Raw genomic sequence first — 10,094 nt, forward strand, 5'->3', positions numbered from 1 at the left:
CCGTAGAAGAACTGATGCATCTGAGTTATGATAACAGAAGAACCATCAAATCTGTATTGGAAGAAGTACAGCCAGAAAGTTTCTTAAAAGCCAGGATGGTCAGACATTTTGTCTCATGGTGTTACCATGTGTGTCCGAGCAGAACTCTACCCCCGAAGGGCTTTCAGTGCAGCAGATCTCCAGGTCTTGCTTACAAGGCACCTCGGGATAGACTGAAACTTCCAACATTTTGGTGAATACCCAATCACGTTCACCATTTGTAAAACCCACGGCCACAAAGTAGATTCTGATTCCTGGTGAACCTATAGGACGGAGTAGGTAAGCCCCATAGACCATCCAGCGCCGTAATCTTCACGTGAGCAGACGGACACATCTTTCTCCCACAGAGCAGCTGCTGGATTCAAACCTCCAACTTTTCAGGTAGCAGCTAAGCACTTAACCACTGCAACACCAGAGGGCTGTTAAGTGAAATTGAAAACAACTTATCATCAAATCCATTCCAACTCATGTCCAGCCTGCAGGATTATAGTTCAAGTAGCCCACAGGATTTCCCAGGCCGTTGTCTTTACAAAGCAGATTCCCATGTCTTTTTATCGCACACCTTTCAGTTAGCATCCCAATGCTTAGCCTACTGAACCACCAAAGCGTCTTTGGATCACCCTGGAACTCCTAAATCAATTCCATCAGCTTGACTCCCACTCATGGTGCCCCTGTGTGTGTCAGAGTAGAACTGTGTCCCACAGGGTTCTCAGTGGATGATTTTTCATAAGTAGATCACACTCATGGTGCCCCGTGTGTGTCAGAGTAGAACTGTGCTCACAGGGCTTTCAGTGGATGATGTTTCATAAGTAGATCCCACTCATGGTGCCCCCATGTGTGTGTCACAGTAGAACTGTGCCCTACAGGGTTCTCAGTGGATGATGTTTCATAAGTAGATCCCACTCATGGTGCCCCCATGTGTGTGTCACAGTAGAACTGTGCCCCACAGGGTTCTCAGTGGATGATTTTTCATAAATAGATCACACTCATGGTGCCCTGTGTATGTCAGAGTAGAACTGTGCTCCACAGGGTTCTCAGTGGATGATTTTTCATAAGTAGATAACACTCATGGTGCCCTGTGTATGTCAGAGTAGAACTGTGCTCCACAGGGTTCTCAGTGGATGATTTTTCATAAGTAGATCTCACTCATGATGCCTATGTGTGTCAGAGTAGAGCTGGGCCCACAGGATTCTCAGTGGATGATGTTTCATAAGTAGATCCTACTCATGGTGTCATCGTGTGTGTCAGAGTAGAACTGTGCTCACAGGGCTTTCAGTGGATGAATTTTCATAAGTAGATCCCACTCATGGTGCCCCGTATGTGTCAGAGTAGAACTGAGCTCCTTGGACTTTTGAATGGCTTACTCTTTAAACGTAGATTGCCAGGCATTTCTTCCAGGTGCCACCAAGCCTTGATTTTCTCTGTCTCTCTTTCAGTTGCTTTTACTTACATCCTACACCAAACCACTCACCACTGAGTCAGCTCTCACTCCCCTTTGTGTTAGAGGAGAGCTCTGTTCCTTCCACATTGTTTCCAGCGGTTGATTTTTCAGCAGCAGATCACCAGACCTTTCTTCCATGGGATTTCCGGATGAACTCGAACCTCCAATGTTCCAGTCAGCAGCCGAGTGCATTAATGGTTTGCAGCTCCCAGAGATTTCTGAATTTATAAATAGTTCTTAATCCCAAAGCCAGACTTGGAGTGCGGCAATGTCTGGGTTTAAAACACCCTCTCTGTTTGCCATTCAGGGAAATCCCAGAATTTTACCTACAAGGGCCCGGTTGGGCTGAACCACATTTCCTACAAAGGTTTATTAGCTTTAAGGTTAGAGTCAAGCGGTGACTGGGATCTCCATAGGTGGATGTTGACATAATGGGAGAAATATGTCAAACAGAGTCTCAAATTCTTAAAAACAAAAGCAGGTCTACCAGGCCAGTTGAGACGCCAGGACTTCCTCAGACTATTACCTGAGATACACACCTATCCTTGAACTGAAATTAAGCCCTGAGGTCACCTGGTAGCTACATAACAGATTGGCTCCAAAAATAATGAAATGTACCCACTCCTGTAACAAACCACCTCTGTAAGACCCAATGGTCAATGCTAATATGAAAACAAAGATTACAAGTGTACAGGGAGACTAGATGAATGGAAACGGAACAACCAGAAGAGAAATGATGAGAATGCCATAATCTTCAAACACAATGCCACCGAACAGCTTGTGCAGAAATGATTGATTGGGGATCTAAGCTACTATGTAAACCATCAGTAAAAACAGAGGAAAGTATTATTTCTTTTAATCACTTATATGAGACAAAAGGAATCCTGGTGTGGAGCTGTAGGATGAACACTGAACTGCTAACCTGAAAGTCAGCAGTTCAAACCCACCAGCAGATCTTTGGAAACCCTATGCAGGGTCGCTATGAGTCGAAACTAACTTGACAGCACTTACCAACAACAAAAAAAGAGTCCAAACAGTCGACTATGAGTTTGAAACAAAGATGACAATGTCAGTAGTTAGGGAGACTAGATTAATGAAAACAGAACAACCAGAAGGGAAGTAATGAGAACATTCACGCACCGTGGAAAATGTAACCCACATCACTGAAGAAGATGTGTCAGAATGGTTGAATGGGAAACCCAAGCTGCTGTGTTTTTTACAAAAACAAAATGTGATTTTTACAAAATCAGAGGCCAATGCCACCTCCTACCAGAAGCCACCACGGTTTGTTCACATAGCAGGGAGCTTTGTTCTCTGCCTTTTGGCTCCTCTTGCCCCCTAACGCCATATCTCCATTTAGGGGTGTTGAAGATGTCTCTGTCCTAAACAAGACTTAAGGACCAAGAGGAAGGTTTGTGCCTTTTTCTTCTCCCCACCGGGCACACAAGATAGTATCTGATGCATGTGACAGTCATGTTGTTGTTAAACCATCAAGTTATCCGTGTGCACCACAACAAAACGCTCACCGGTCCTGCACCATCTTCACATGGGTTGGCGTTTCTGAGTCCAGCGCAGTGGTCCATCAGTGCGGGGGTCTCCCTCCATCATACCATCCCCTTCTGTAGCATCTGCCATACATGGAATGTTAGTTGCCGATTCACAGCGACATGTACACAACACAAGGGAACACTCCCCGGCCCTGCGCCAACCTCACAATTGTTGCTCCGTCCGCACTCACTGTTTGCAGCCGCTGTGAAAGTCCATCTCATGGCAACTGTCCCTCTGTGTTCACCGACCCTCTACCTCACCAACCATGAAGTCCCTCTAGCCATTGGTCTTCCTTAATGATGTTTTCCCAAACGAACCAAGCCCAAGTCTCTCCATTCTCACTTCTAAGGATTGTTTTCTTCTAAGAGTGATTTATTCCTTCTTTTGACATCAGTGGTGCATATTCCGTTTTCCCCACCAACAGTTGCTATGGTCAATTGCCTTCAAGTCAACTTTGAATCATGCCAACCCCATATGTGCAGAGTCAAACCATGTTCTATAGGGTTTTCAAGGTTGTGACCTTTGGGAAGTAGCTCGCCAGTCCTTTCTTGCGTGGTACCTCTGGGTGAACTAAAACCTTCAAGCTGGGTTAATAGCCAAATGCTTTATCCATTTGACAACTCAGGGACTCCACCTGGTACATTTTGTTGTTTCATGCCATCAAGTCAGTTCTGACTCATAGTAACCCGATGCATAATAGAACAAAATACCACCTGGTTCTGGGCCAAACTCACAATTGTTATGCTTAAGCCCATGGCTGCTGCCACTGTGCCAGTCCATCTCTTTGGGGGTCTCCCTCTTTTACGCTGACCCTTCACTTTACCAAGCATGATGTCCTTCTCCAGGGGCTCGTCCCTCCTGTCCAAAATACAAGAGACAAAGTCTCACCAGCCTGCATTCTAAGGAGCATTCCGGCTGTACATCTTCCAAGACAGATTTGTTTGTTCTTCTGGCAGCCTGTGGCCTATTCAATAGTCATCCCAGATCAGAATTGAAAAGCATCAATTCTTCCCTCTGCCTTATTCACTCAGGGTCCAGCTTACACAAGCATACATTGGTAACTGGCGTCGAGTCGGTTCTGACTCATAGCAACACAATATTGGGTTTCCAAGGAGGACCTGGAGGCTTTGAACTACTGATCTCATGACTAGTTGTCCAATGCTTATCCTATAGTGCCACACCAGGACTCCCGTATTTATATGAGGCTTGGGTCAGGCGTACCTTAGTCCTCAAAGTGACACTTTTGCATTTGAACACTAGAAAGAGGTCTTTGACTACAGATTGGCTCCATGCAATATGCCCTTGGATTTCCTGACAACTAATTTATAGCCCTTTGAAAACTAAGGTGTGCCTGACCCAAGCCCTGGTATTTTTAAGAGCCTCATATTTTAGGGTTACTGAATAGGGAAGATAGTAAAAGAATTGATGCAGTTGGAAAATATTAAAAGTGCCGTGGACTGCCAGAAGAATAAACAAATCTGTGTTGGAAGAAGTACAACCAGAGTGCTCCTTAGAAGCCAGGAGGGCCAGACTTCATCTCTCATACTTCAGACATGTTATCAGAAGGGACCAGTCCCTGGAGAAACACATCGGGCATGGTAAAGTGGAGAGTCAGACAAAAGGAGGAAGACCCGCAATGAGATGGATTGGCACCGTGGCAGCAGCTATGGGCTCAGGTGTAACAACAATTGTGAGGCTGACTCAGGACGGGGTAGTGTTTCGTTCTGTTGTGCACAGAGTTGCTATGAGTCAGAACCAGCACCTAACAACAACAACTGGGAAACACTTGCAAAATGAATTGGTTTTTATTTTCCAAAGCGTGTCCACGATCTGCTCAGTAGCTTGAAGAGGCTGAGATTCCAGAAACATTCTCCCCGCTCTGTCCATCAGAGTTAGTCCTATAGACGTTTTGTGAAAGTGTCTTTGGTAGGGTGCCTTGTGATGGCAGGCAGTGTGGTGGGGCATCTGGTCTGGGGGCCACAGTAAGGGAAGGTGAGGAGACCCCTAACCTGGGAGACTTTGTGTTCACAGTTCAGGTCACTGTGCGGCTAAGACTTGCACCCCAGTCTCTGCCAGCAAAGCCGGCCAGGCCTTGCTACTGCTGTGTATCTCACAATCTCTGTATTCCCAACAGGACAAGGGGACTTCGACTTGGCTGATGCGCTCGATGACCCCGGTAAGTCACGGATCCGGCAGGATGAGCTTCGTTTTGCAGCTTTGTCTCGAACAGAACATCCACTCACAATTGCTTTGGGCTTTGTTGGTGTTGTTGATAAGTGCCATTGAGTCGGTCCCAACTCATGGTGACCCTGTATAGGGTTTCTGAAGAGCGGCTGGTGGGTTTGAACCACTGATCTTGTGTTTCAAACCAACCTTTCAGTGCAGGGCTTATTTTATAGCTCCACTTTGTTGTTATAGTTGTTAAATGCCATCGAGTCGGTTCCGACTCATAACAACCCTGTATAGGGTTTCCAGGGAGCAACTGGTGAGCTTGAACCCCTGACCTTGCAGTTCAAACCGACTTTGCAGTCCAGCACATTAACTCAGAACGCTACTCCTTGCTGCTTTTAAGTGCTATTAACTCAGTTCCGACCCATAGCGACCCTGTACTCTAGGGTTTCCGACAAGCAGCTGGTGAGTTTGAACCGCCGACCTTGCAGTTCAAACGGCTTTGCAGTCGGGCACACTAATGCTAACCCACAGCGCTACAACAGGACAGTGCTACTTAAGTCTGATCCAATTCTCTGACCCTTCCCCAAAACACAAAACAACAAAATCCATATCTTGATTCCTTCATCACAGCGGTTCCAAGAGTGTTGGCATACAATGGAACGCTGTAAGGTTTCCTCGGCGGAAACCGTTACAGAAACAGATTGCCAGGACTTTCTTCTGAAGCATCTTTCCAACTTGTGTTAGCAGCTGACTGACTTCCCACTTGCCCGACTTGCTTACTGCTTACGAACCCCATTTCCAGCAAGTCGACTGCAAGTCACGGGGGTCCCGTGTCTCTCAGTACAACTGTGCTCTATGCGGTGGTTGTTGGATGATTGTTGAAAAGATCACCGTATGAAGCAAAGTATATGATTTGTTGAATGTAAAACTGATGATCTGCTCTGTACACCATAACTCAATTCTCAGTAAAAAGTTAAAAAAAAAAAAAAAAAGGAGATCACCAGACGTTTCTTCTCAGGCCTGGGTGGACTCAAATCCAGAGCCTAACTGTTTGCACCACCCGGTTACTCTGAAAATCAGTTATCTTTGAGTCCACTCGGATTTTAAAGGCTTCATCCCCAATTGTTGTCATCAAGTCAATTCTGACTCATAGTGACCCTGTACGGGACTTCCAAGGCGTGGCTGGTGAGTTTGAACCGCCGACCTTGTGATTCTCAGTCCAGTACCAATCCTACAGCGCCGCACCGGGAGAGCCCTAAAATGGAATCTGTATTCCTCTCATTTAGTTGTTTGTGCTTCACCAACTTTATATTTCATTCGGGCACGGGCAATTTTATATGTATGTCTCGGTACTGCCAATCCATCGTCTGTGCTGACTGAATCGCTTTTCTCTCTTTTTTCTCAGAGCCCACCAAGAAACCCAGCTCGGGTGAGTAAGGCCTGAAGCTGGTCCCAGTGCGGAGGCCACTCTGGGATGTATGCTGTGGAGGGTGGGAGAGAATGGCTCGTAAGTGGTAGGTTTCGTTGCAGAGGGGCAAGTTGTGAATTGTTGGATATCTCGTTTTATCTCGTTGCTGTTGAGAAAGCACACAGTAAAACCGCCACCAATTCCACACTTCCTACATGGACCACTGAGTTGATGATGTTGATGACATTCTTTGAGGTCTGCAACCATTCTCCACTTCCTTTTCTGAGTTGTTCCTCCCCGTGAACATAAACTCGCTGTCTCCTGAATGAATGTTTTAGCGAGTTTTTCATGTGGCAGTTCTCAGAGATAGATCTGAAAAGGTCACAATGCTTAAAGTATAGACTCTTTTGACGAATTGGTTATGGGGAGACGTCACGAGATAATTTTTAAAGATAATCTCAAAGAAATCATATCAGGAGTTCATCCATCCTGCATGGCTCCAGAAAGCTTAAAATCCATGAGAGGTTTTAAAATCTGTTCTGCATTCAATGGGCTTAAACGTAACAACAGTTTTGATGGCCCAGAACAGGGCAATACTTAGTCCTGCTGTAGATTGTCACTATGAATCAGAAAGACTCGACAGAACGGAACAAAAACAACAACAACAGGTTAGGAAAAGCTATATTAAAAAACTTTAATAGGAAAAACAGCTACACATCAACAATGATTATTTCTGGAGGTGGAATTATGAATGAACGCATACTTTATTTTTGTTTTTCAGTTCTTATTTTCCAACTTTAAACACTGAATAATTTATTAACTTTGCCTTAAAGAAAATTTAAATAAAGTTTTAAATTTATAACTTTTTTTAAAATCTGTTCCACATTGTCCCCCCTTTTGATCATGATTCTTCAATGGAATCTTTTATCAAAATGTTCAGTTGCGGCAGCCAGGCACCATCTGTTGTTCCAGGTGAGTACAAATCAACTGCTATAACTCAGACGGCTGCTTGTAAGCTTTTAAGACCCCAGGCACTACACAATGAACTACCAGATGGAACAGAACTCAACACATCACTAGACAAATGAACTGGAATGTTCCATGAAACCATGATCCTGGACCTCCAAACCAAGGAATCTACTTCCATGAGATTTAACCGTCCTCGGCGGTGAATCTTTTCCTTTGGCGGGGAGGGAGGCAGAGCTTCTTGAAAAGATGTCAATCACACAACCTGTCACAATTCAGCTTCCTACAGGTGGACAACTTATTGACAACAATTATAATAATCAGCCGTGTAAGCCTACCACTAACCATTGTGATGTTTCTCCTTTATCATCAACAACATCCTGACCCTGTTGTTGTTGTTGTTAGGTGCGATTGAGCAGGTACCAACTCACAGCAACCCCGTGCACGGCGTAACGAAACACCGCCCGGTTCTGCGCCTTCCTCTCAATTGTCGCTGCTGCCACGGTGCCAATTCATCTCGTTGGGGGTCTTCCTCTTTTTCTCAGACCCTCCATTTTACCAAACATAATGTCCTTCTCCAGGGACTGGTCCCTCCTGACAATCTGTCCACAGTATGAGAGACAAAGCTTCACGTCCTGGCTTCCAAGGAGCATTCTGACTATCTTCTTCCAACTCAGATTTGTTTGTTTTTCTGGCAGTCCGTGGTACTTTCAATATTCTCCTCCAACACCAGAACTCGAATGCATCCATTCTTCTACGGTCTTCCTTATTCACTGTCCAACCAGCAATGATTACAGTGTTCCAATTTCTCCACATTCTGGCCAGCTTTAGCGACTTTCTATTTTGTTGTTGTTGTTGGCCTTGGCCATGCCTGTAGGATTATAATGACCTCTCATTGTGGCTTTGATCAGGATCTCTCCAGTGGCTAATGATGTGGAGAATCTTGTCAAACTTGTTTGACAGACATTTGAATCTCCTCTTTGGGGAAATGTCTTTTCAAATCACTGTATCATTGAGTTGTTTTCTTTTTTGTTATCAAAGTTTATTTACACTTTGGGCATCAGATTCTGGTCAGATACAGGGATTCCCAAGATATTCTGTCAGTCAATAGCTTATCTTTTTACTTTTTTGGTAAAGGCTTTTGATGAACATAGGTTACTTTGTTTGATTTTTTTGTTACGTTGTTGTTAAGTATCTCAAGTCTGTTCCAACTCATAGCAGCCCTGTACAGGGCTTCTGAGTAGTGGTTGGTGGCTTTGAACTGCTAAACTTCCCGTTATCAGTTCAATGCTTATCCTACAGTGCCACATCAGGACTCCTTTTTTCATTATTTTTTTAATGAGGTTTATTTATTTAATCTTTTGCTATTAGTGCTTTTCACTATTTGATATTATGTTGGATAAGGAGCTCTCATAATGTAGTGGTTATGAGCCAGGCTACCAACCTCAAGCTCAGCCGTTCGAAACTCCCAGCCGTTCTGCGGAAGAAAGATGAGGCTTTCTGCTCCCGTAAAGATTTACGGCCTCGGAAACCCCATACAGGGTCATTATGGGTCAGAACAGACTCCACGTAACATAACTATCAAAAGCTGAATCTCACAACCTGCCCCTGCTTGTTCTTCTAAGAACTTTATGGTTTCATTTGCACATTTGGAAATGTAATCCATTTTGAATTCGTTTCTATGTGTGGTGTGAGGCTTGGATCTTGCACGTAGAAATACAATTTTCCCAGCCCTGTTGATTGAAGACATCCTTCTATCCCCCATGAAATGGACTTAGCATCCCTGTAAAAGATCAGTTGGCCATGGAAGTGTGGCTTTATTTTTGGATTCTCAATTTTATTTCATCAGTTTGTGTCTATTGCTCCTGTCAAGTTTGTTACATTAGCGCATGTTCTGTTGTGTGTATTTTCGCCCTCATAAAAAATTTTCAATTATAGACAATAAAAGTGCTGTCCCCTTTGGATGGCCTCTGGGCAGAGAGGGACTTGAAGGCAGTGGGTTTGAGGTATTTGGGACAATCTGGATGAGCTACCCATCGCAAAGGGTTGCAGGAAGTGTAAGAACCGTCACCTTCTTGTCATGAAAGTCACCTTCGAGGGCTAAAATGTAAGGTTTTTCTGATGTTGCCGTTTTAATTCCCAGCTTCTGAGACTTTAATTCTAGTGTCTGGATAACTTATGAGTGGACAACGGTCACTTGTAAATTCTGTGAACGATGAAGACTGCCAAACGCAAAACTAGCAGTTACTTCTATGCGCTAGTCTTGTGGGCTAAGCCCAGCTGAAGGTTGGTTGAGTTTTCTAAAGTCTCCATGTTCTTCTCCCCACAGGGATCTACCCGAAGCCGCCCTATCCCCCGCAGCCAGGGGACCATGACAACACAGGAAGTAAGAATGCCGACCACCAACACTCAGCCCAAAGACAGTTTGATAGAACTGCGTTTGATTTATACAGCACTAGCCAAACAGAGTCCTGCTGTGGTGCTGTAGGATAAGCACTGGACTGCAAGGTCTGTTTGAAC

The sequence above is a fragment of the Chrysochloris asiatica genome, unplaced genomic scaffold (assembly GCF_000296735.1).
Source record: "Chrysochloris asiatica unplaced genomic scaffold, ChrAsi1.0 scaffold00372, whole genome shotgun sequence".
NCBI lineage: Eukaryota > Metazoa > Chordata > Mammalia > Afrosoricida > Chrysochloridae > Chrysochloris > Chrysochloris asiatica.